Source organism: Phocoena sinus, chromosome 11 (genome assembly GCF_008692025.1).
Source record: "Phocoena sinus isolate mPhoSin1 chromosome 11, mPhoSin1.pri, whole genome shotgun sequence".
Lineage (NCBI taxonomy): Eukaryota > Metazoa > Chordata > Mammalia > Artiodactyla > Phocoenidae > Phocoena > Phocoena sinus.
Window position 1 is genome coordinate 8,303,165 of NC_045773.1, and position 9,385 is coordinate 8,312,549.

Sequence of the window (9,385 nt, forward strand, 5' to 3'; positions counted from 1 at the left end):
ACTAGGCTTCACTGTTGGCTCTTAAGTTTCATATAATAAACCATCCGTGGATTTATTATTTTTTCTGAGACTCTCCTCTGTGTCCCCATGTTCCATGCTGTGGAAGATTCAGAAGGAGTTTCATTAGTTAAGGTCTTAGCTGACATTCTCTTTTGGGGAGGTGAAGCATCGGTACACAATAACAGTAGGTGGCTGCTTTTCGCCTAAAGGCACTCCGCAGCTGTGGGTGGCGCTGGTGACCAGGGCAGGGAGGGGTCTGTGTGCACTGAAACGGCCAGCAAAGTCTTCCCGGAGGAGGAAGGGCTTGCTTTTTTTTTTTGTCTAAAAGACAATTCACTGTACACATGCTATTTACAGTTTTCTACAGTGTCTTAATATGAATGGGACCGCTTTTCTACTTGAGCCATCTTTCTACAGTGTCTTAATATGAATGGGACCGCTTTTCTACTTGAGCCATCTTTTAACCAAAGCAAAATAACCTAAGTATAACAAAGTGTTAAAACACAGCGTAAAGATACAAAAACAGGCATACTGATTCTAATTAGGAAGGTGATTACGATGATACACTTTTTATAATCTACAACCACATTTAGGAAATCACACAGACATAGATCACTGATTTGAATGAAATGCATACATTTGGAGTAAAGCTTTGTAGTTACAAAATCCCCCCCCAAAACTACCAAAGAATGCACAAAATTAATCTTTTTTCCACCTTTGTGTCATATTCCTGGATCCTTCACCAGTATTACATGAGGAAAAAGCAAAACAAATGAAAAACTGAAACCAGAATCACTGATGTTATCAAGTAGGGAAACAAATGAATTAAAATCTAGCAGCCATCAGCAAGCGTACAGCACAGACAATGCTGTAAAAAGAAAGAAAGACAATTGTTAGAAAGCTGCATGCATCATACTGTTTCAAACGAGCAAGATAAGCTCCTGCACACAATGGAACATAAACAGAATCGTTCTCTTGTGAGGTACAGAAATGCAAATTCTTCTCTTTAATATAGTGCACGGGCCAAATGTGTTTGTAATGTTTAATTCTATTAAGCTGTTACAGAGTGGGCCAGGAACACAGTTATGGATTCTGGGGATGATGTGTGCTATACTTCTTTGATTGGGATAGTGGACACTCGAGCCAAAATTTAAAAAAATATATGTATATGAACACAAAAGTATCAGACAAAGGAGAATGAGACTTCTCTTCCATCTTAGCAACATTTAGACGGAAATCCAATTTAAATGCAGTCCCCTCTGCTTTTGAAGAGGCTTTGGTTCAGCTCCCAAATCTCGACTGCTGGACGCGTTCTCACACGAGAAGACTCAGAAGGTGTCTTCTTAAACAGCAAACCTCTTTTTAGTGGTGGAGCCGCTCTGAGTAGCTGTGTCTGCATGGGACCGGTAACCAATCACTATCCTTGGAGGAAGTCCTCATCTTTCCTTGTCTACCCTCCCTATATGTGTAACAGCTTCTCAGTTTTCACATTCAGTAGTCCACATTGCTGTTTTTTCACCTTTAGCTCTGACATTAACCACAGCTCCACATACGTCATCACTGTAGTCGTCAGAAGATTCTCCAATAAGGTACAGCACTGTCTCTAGCCGAAAGCAATGGAGGTCACTTGGTCTCTGCTGTTTGTTCAATGTAATTAGCCATCATCCTCCTTGTTTGTTTTTCTCATCTTCCCACATAGGCTCAATACCATCCTTAAAAAGTGCATAGTCACAGCCAGGCATTAAACTGCTAGACAACTGGATATGGTGGTACAGAGCCCAAAAGTCTTCCAACAGTATCAGACTTAGAGATCAGCCGAAGGTTTGCTTGCCAAGTTTTGCTTTTATCATTTTAAAAACTCCAGAGTGTCCATCTGTTCTGTAAAGGATGTTTAATATAGTGTTCTGGGTTAGCAACCTCCTGACGAGATTCTGTTTTCTCTTCTTCTGTAGCTGGGGGATTAGGTGTAGGGGTGGTTTCCAGTTCCACAGTCACCATCTTTGATGGATCTCGAAGAGCTTGCTTTGAAGCTGGAGAGGTGGGATGGATTTAAATAGATGGACAAGAAATGGCAGAGCATTTCTGGCCAAGAGGAAGGAGACAGACTTGTTGGGGCTGAATGAATAGAGGTGCAGTCAGGGTGGGGATGAGACCTGCCCCGTTGCATCAGAGGCTGTGGCTGGGGAAGCAGCAGGGGATGGGGGGGGCGGTTGGGGAGATTGAGAGGGTAAAAGGGGTCAGAGGGCAAAGTATCATTAGAAGATGACTGGAGAAGTTTCAGTAACCGAGCCAAGGGTCCCACTTGCTACTGTCTCTTCCCAGGAGGGCTTGTTCTTCCTTGATAGGTTAGAGGTAGGACCAGGGCACCAGTTAGAAAGCTTGGCTTGGTCAGGCCCTGGTGCACATTGAAGGGGCAGAATTTAAGAAGAGTTATTCATCGTGGGCCCCTGTAACCCTTGTCCTTCTGTCCTTCTCTGTCCTGAACCATCAGCACCACCATCACCTCTGCAGATAACGCATCCCTCCAGTTCCCGCTCCTGGGAATGTCCGTGCCTGAGACCAGGTGTGTCAGAGAACATCATTCTTTCATGCTTTTCCAGATTTTCATGCTGTCCTAGGGAGAGGTTCTCGAAAAGTGACTAAGCTTGAACGTACGTCAAACCAGTTGGGTGAGTGTAAAGCTTGATTCAATTTGGTTTCACAAAGTGAAACAATACGCCATGTCTTGCCTTTGAACATTTTAGGGTTATTGGTGCTGCCTTGATCCTGAGCCAGGGCGGCCAATGCTGGGAGTGCATCCCCTCTGTCACCCCTTCAGAGCCCTTTGCTGTTTTGACCACACTGGCTTCCAGGGTGCCTTCCCTCCTGACCCAAGTTCGTTTTCATAGGAAACAGACCCTGAAGCAGGAATTGAGAGCAGGAGGTTCCCTGGGAGGGGTGCGTAACCTTGGGCGAGGATTCTTCCCCGGCCAAGGGCAATTCCTGGGCAGGATTGCAGCTGGGGAATGAGACCTTTGAACTTGAAAGGGGGGATGGGGAGTGGGGGGGTTGTCTGCGCGGGACTGTGCAGCAGCCACTATAGCTCCCAGCAGCCAGAACTTGAGTTCTCTCAGCAAAGAGACCCTCAGGCTGCTGGACCCCCTTTGCCATTTCCTTCAGAAAGCCCGGAAGTACCTGGGAATCTACATACCCCAGGGCAGCCGCTAACCAATGACGAACACAAACACCCGTCTTCCTTTACTACCACGGTGACCGTTCTGAAGTGTGACCCAAGTTGTCTCCAGAGCGCCCCACTGGGACTGAGCCATGGTCCCCTCCATGGGATGGATACTTGCCTGATGTCCCCCTCTTGTTTCGTCCCCTTACCTCTGGGTCCCATGTCCCCATTCAGATAGTGCGTGTTTTGTTTTGTTTTTTTTTTTTTCTCCTGGAAATGCTTCATAACAACTCACTTTCTCCTGAGTTGTGCGGTCAGCTTTGTCTGTTCTGGGGTGACCCTTGAACCTCTCTAAGCCTCAGTTTCCTCAGCTGCAGAGTAAGCACGACGGTGACAATGAATGTGTGGGATTGTTGTTTAAGCTACAAGAACACACCCAGGACAAAGTAAGTCCTGAGTAAAGACAGCTGTTATTAACTGAACAGTGATACTCCCCGGTTTTGGCTAGAAGAGCCAGATACTGCCTCATTTTGGCTGAAAAGTGTGAGCTTTGCATTCTCTATGATTGGACTTGAAACTCCTACACCTGAGGTCCTCTTTCCTCATTGTTTCAGCTTCAGTGGCAAGTATCAGCTGCACTTTTGTTTTTCTTTCACTGTGAAAGGAGGAAATCCCTGAAGGAAAGGTACTGAGTGTTCTTTGGAGTTTCTGTATATTGAGTTTCCTGATAGCCTCTCCAAATAAAGAACCTCTTGAACTAATTAAGCTAATTGGAGAGGGAGCTGGCTCATTTTCACATGCTGCTCCAGGGAAAGTGCCTGATATTTAAGAATGTAGATTTCACTAAGTTTTTTAACTGCCTTTTGCACTGGGGATCTTGGTAGTCGGGGTCTTCACTTGGAATTGGTGAGGAAAAGCAAGGGCTCGTCATCCCCGCGGTCACCTTCGCCCTGGATCCAGCTCTCCTGTCCCACCCTTGTTGACAGGGCCCGTTGCTCCGCCACCATGGCTGGTGTGGTGACCAGAAACCACATGGGTGACCCTTGAGAACTGTTGGCTCCGCAGGACCACCCTCGGCTGCAGTCCCTCAGTCTCAGCTGCCTAGAGTGAGTCTGGCGTATCATTTTGAATTTGTCAAGGTGGCTCTGCTTGGTTGACTGTGGCTGCCTGAAGAGCTGTGTTAAAGAGGATTCCGAGTTCTTCTTTGGCTTCCGTGGAGAAGAGAGCAGAGATAATTAGTAACATCTGTTGTGAATATTGAGTAGGCAGTGATGGTGTGTGTTTGCGACACTGGTGTAGAGTTACATGTTTCTGCAGAGATTCCAAGTTTTCTATGGGTAATAAAAGTTTCCTGTTATTTTATATAATACTATATTATATTTTGTATATTATATTATATTTTGTATATCTTCAGATGTATTCATATTTGTAATTATAACATATAAAGTAAAAATATATATAATATAAAATATATAATAACATACACAGGGATGTATCCCATGTGTATATACATATATATATGAATCCCAAAAGGTGAGGAATATGAGTATTAGCATTCATCCCTTTTAACCTTCTTGCAAGCCCTCATTCTCTAATGAATTCAATTGTCAGCTAAAATTACCTCTCCTTACGGACTGTATTACCCTTGACAACTTATTCAGTTTTTCTGTGACTTGGTTTCCTCAGCTGTTAAATGGATGGGAGGGTCTGCCCCCCAGGGTTGCCATGGGAACTAAATGAGTGCTACATCTCTGCAGTACTCAGGGCAGTGCCTGGTACATAAGTAGACTGAGATGCATTAGCTCTTATAATATTCAAACCACATTACTGTGTATCAAGCACCCACTGTTTGCCACCAGGCAATGTTCTGTGGAGGCTGCTCTTTAATCTCCAAGGCTGTCCACTTATCTCCCTTTTCAATCAAGAGTAGAAGAAAGTAATTTTCATTTTTATGTCAGCACTGCTGATTTTCTGATGAAGTTTACAGTACATAGAAACCCCAGAGAGAAGGCTTCTTCTTTAGCAGTGCTGAGACGGAGGGAAAAAATACACATGACAAAGAGCCTGTGTCTTTTCCTGTAAGACCTGGAAGATGAAATTAAAGCTTAATTTCTTTTCCCCTCTTTACCATAATGTTGATGGAATTTAGCTATTAAAAATAACTCTTCGTGTAACTTAGCTCATTGGGTTTTCTCATGTTTAGATACAGAGGGCATTGTTAGCTTTGCCTTTGCAAAGCAGGGTGGGCTTATGGAAAGAACCAGGGTTTTGGTGTCAGATAGAGTTGGACTCAGCCCCACCGTGAGCTGTCTGACACTGTAAGCCAAGTGACTTGACCTCACTAAGCCTCCTGTCCTCAGCTGTAGAATGGAAGAGTAGCCAGCCCCCGCCATTCGCTGGGTCTCTGCAAGTTCCTGCTTCAGAGCCCCCTGTTCGGCGAGGGTTACACGTTAGAATGCGAGTCCCGAGGTCCTGCAAACTTCTAAAGTGCCTTCTGAATCTTCAGAGAAGAAATTAAATTATATCTAGCTGGTCTCATATATTATGTATCATTGTTATAAGCCTTTGAGCGTTTGAGCATCAGTAAACCTGTGTAGGCTGATCTGGTAATTTTGTTCAGATTATGGGGTCATTCCCAACAAAGGGAAGGTACCATAGCCCGCGGCGGCTGGCTGCTGGATAACAGAATTCTTTTTCCCATAGAGCCACTGTGAGGCCTGGATTAGTGGCTCAGCATAGGCCACAAATGCCCACTCAACACATAAGGCCCTTGGAATGTACAGTGTAAAATTCACCTGCACTGGGCTTATATAATTGTCAGTGTACTTAAGTGAAATTCTAGCTCTGTCACTTGCTAGCTTTGGGATCTCAGCTTCTCTAAACCTTAGTTTCCTCATCTGCAAAATCAAAATGAAAATGTCTTCTTTGTGGGGTTGTTGGAGAGATGAAGTGATGTCTGGCCCACAGTAACTGTTCCATCAGTCGTTCTTGGGCCTACTCTTCTACCATTGTTACGCTTATTTGGACCAAATATATCAACATTTCTGTGGAAAATGTATAAGGTGAATTTCAACTCCAGATTTTAGGAACACATCATCCTGCACGGTGTTGCTCTGAAAGCAGTGTTCTTTTTTTTTTTTTTTTTTTTTTTTTGTGGTACACGGGCCTCTCACTGTTGCGGCCTCTCCACTTGTGGGGCACAGGCTCCGGACGCGCAGGCTCAGCAGCCATGGCTCACGGGCCCAGCCGCTCCGTGGCCCGTGGGATCTTCCCGGACTGGGGCACGAACCCGTGTCCCCTGCATCGGCAGGCGGACTCTCAACCACTGCGCCACCAGGGAAGCCCTGAAAGCAGTGTTCTCCCGGATCTCAGTCTCGGATGGTGGCTCCCCCTGTCTGGGGGAAATGTCCCAGGGGAGCTAAGTTTGGGGGAGTAAAAGAAGAGGGTGGGGATTTCAGGATGTAGACGTTGTAGGTGGCCTGGCCAGGTAGGGGGAGTACCCTTGGGTTGAATCTGAGTGTCACTTCAATCACTGCCTTTCTCCTTCACCAGCCAGGAGGCTAGTTGGGCTCCTCCCCAATCCTCCATGAGAATTCTGCTCGGCTGGAACCTAAGAAAGGCGCTCTCAGGGTTCCCTGCTGCTCTCATGCTCCTCATACAAGCGCTAGGCTCACTCAAGGTTTCCTTAAATGGTTTTACTTTATAGTAAAAAAAAAAATGTTTTCAGGTGATATCACTTATGTAGAATCTTAAAAACTCAGAAATGAACTTATGTACAAAATAGACTCACAGAAATACTCACAGACGTAGAAAACAAACTTATGGTTACCAAAGGGGGAAGGGGTGGGGGGAGAGATAAATTAGGAGCTTGGTATTAACACATACACACTACTATATATAAAACAGATAAACTACAAGGACCTACTGTATAGCACAGAGAACTATATTCAATATCTTGTAATAACCTATAATGGAAAAGAATCTGAAAAAAATTATAAATATATATATATATTTATGAATAAATAAATATAGCTGAGTTACTTTGCTGTACACCTGAAACTAATACATTTTGAATCAACTCTGCTTCAATTTAAAAAATGTTTATGTTTATTCTAAAATTTACATATGGTAAAATTCACTCTTTTAGTGCATAGTTTTATGTGTTTTGACAAATGCATAGAGTCTTGTCACCATCATCAAAATCAAGGTACAGAACATCACCCCCAAAAATTCCCTTTGGCAGTCCCCTTGGTGTTTTACACTCCTGATGAAAAACAAAATATCAGGCAGAGGGGAGTAAATAACTTTTTTTGCAACTTGCCCTTTACTGTTTTCTCACACAGACTCTTTTGAGGAAGACAGAGTTCCCTCTAAGAGGCTGGTGGGCCACAGAGGACTGTCCTGTGGGAGCCCCGTGCTTTCTAGGCTCTCCGAGATCTCTCATGGCAACCAGAGTGGGGGTGGGGGTTCTGAAGCATGGGACTCGCAGGGCCTGGGGACCAGCTTGATCAAGGAGACCACTGGGGCTTAGATTAAGGGAGCTAGGGGTACCAAAGGAAAGCTGTGGGAATTTTTCTTCCCTTGTTCTGTCACCACACCACACACCTGCCTGCCATGAAAAATCCTGGGCTGTAGGGTAATGAGCTAAAAAGCGAAGACTAGCTCAGAGCGGAGGATACAGGAGTAAATTGGCAAGAGGGAATAGGATGGGAGAGGAATATTAGGTGTCTGAACAGGAGAGCAGAGAGAAGTTCCAAGGTTGTTTTCGGAAAGTTTTCCATGAGGACCTTACTGGCCCAGAGTCCTCTTTTAGTGAATGAGAATAGGTAGCCCTCTTATCCTTCTGCAGCTCTGCTCCCACAGATAGCTGAGGGGTTTGTGCCCCCATGCACCCTTCAGCAGGGCATCCTTGAGCAGGACATAACCTGCACATCCTTTTGGTGAGAACATCCATTGCAGTTCTCACACGAATCGGGCATCTGTGTTCAATGAATCCTTCCCCGATAACCCAGGATAGCAGAAATGTTGCTGAATAAAAAATGATTTGTGGAAAATGCACTGGCTTCAGCCATCAGTCTTTTTGGCAGAAATATTAAAAATGCAGGTAAAAATGTTCTGTTAGGACCCTGGCTGTCCGTATGTCTTGGTGAGATCTTATTATGGAATGTGTGGTAAGCGCTCGGGCTTCAGGAGCTAGCAGCAGTTCGCTGCCTTTGTGTTTCACATTTCAGTAAAAAATATCAAATGTCAAAATGCACGTCACTGTCTAAATAAAATTGTACACCAAAGAATGGGAGGAATACTGCTGTTGAGTCATGAGATGTCACGCCTGACAGGAATGCTGATGTCTTGAATGGGCGGCTGATGAGGACAAAGGGGGGAAGTGGGAATATTTTGCTGGGTGTGAGATTGGAGATCTGTGTCTGGCAGTGTTGAGTTTTCCTCACCTGTGATAAGATCACAGCCTGGATCGGAGTTCCGTGTGTAAGTCATCTCCATCCTGGGTCTGGGTGCAGCATCCCATAGGCTGGGAATATGGACTAGTGTTTTATTTCTTCATCTGGAAGCCTTGAGAGAGTTTTAAGTTTTTTTTTTTATGGTCACATAATTTTATTATTTTAAAAAATTTTAATTTTCTTATACAATTTTTAAATGTGACCTTCCATTTACAGTTATTACAAAATACTGGCTCTGCTCCCTGTGTTGTACCATATATCCTTGTAGTTTATTTTATACCTAATAGTTTGTACCTCTTAATCCCCTACCCCTGGATTGCCCCTCCCCACTTCCCTCTCCCTACTGGTAACCACTAGTTCATTCTCTGTATCTGTGAGTCTGCTTCCTTTTTGTATATTACCTAGTTTGTTATATTTTTTAGATTCCACATATAAGGATATGATACAGTATTTGTCTTTGTCTGACTTATTTCACTTAGCATAATACCCTCCAATTCTACCCGTGTTGTTGCAAATGGCAAAATTTCATTCTTTTTTATGGCTGAATAGTATTCCATTGTATATGTATATACCACATCTTCTTTATCCAGTCATCTGTTGATGGAAGTCAACAGATGCTAAGCTAAGCTTTTTTTAAAGATGATGATTTCCCTACCCGGGCTCTTTGGTGGGGCTAATGGCAGACTCTGGGAGGGTTCACGGCAAGGAGTACTTCCCAGAATTTCTGCTGCCAGTGTCCTTGTCCTCACTGTGAGACACAGCCACCCCCCGC

General features: G+C 44.3%; 1 pseudogene; it reads right to left on the minus strand.

The window, feature by feature from the left end:
* Nucleotides 1–1,343: 1,343 nt before the first annotated feature.
* LOC116762651 lies at nucleotides 1,344–1,998 on the minus strand (annotated as a pseudogene).
* Between the last annotated feature and the right edge of the window lie 7,387 nt (nucleotides 1,999–9,385).